The sequence below is a fragment of the Buceros rhinoceros genome, unplaced genomic scaffold (genome assembly GCF_000710305.1).
Source record: "Buceros rhinoceros silvestris isolate BGI_N320 unplaced genomic scaffold, ASM71030v1 scaffold19801, whole genome shotgun sequence".
NCBI classification, from domain to species: Eukaryota; Metazoa; Chordata; class Aves; order Bucerotiformes; family Bucerotidae; genus Buceros; species Buceros rhinoceros.
Window position 1 is genome coordinate 2693 of NW_010393910.1, and position 490 is coordinate 3182.

The following is a 490-nucleotide window of genomic DNA, read 5'->3' on the forward strand; positions in this document are numbered from 1 at the left end:
CCCCAGCGTCTGTGTCGGGGAGTGCTGGGGGGGTCACCACTGCCACGTGCTTGAGGTGTGGCTGCTGCAGCCCTTTGCACCGGTGGATTTGACTCTCCCCTTGGCAAGGTCTTTCTCCAAGCGCTCCTGGCCTTGGATACGCATCTTCTCTGCTCAGCACTCACACGACGAAGGGATGGATCCACAGTGTTCCACTGCTCCGTGGCCTCTCTTTCTCTTCCCACACTGACCTGTCCTGCACCACCTCATGTCTCAGCAGCACCACTCAGAGCTCACCTTGGCCAGACTCTGCTGTCAGGCTCTTTGATCCAGTTGCTGCTCAGGCAGCCTGGAGATGCAGCCAAGCATCCTTAGGTGCTATAAAAAACAGTCTATCTCCAGCAAGACCCACAGCACTTCCCACTAGAGTCCTTTTGGCTGCAGCTGAGGGAGGGGCAGCCCCAGTTTTCGCCCCTCCGGGCTGTTTCCGGGTCTGTTTACTGGTTGGGGT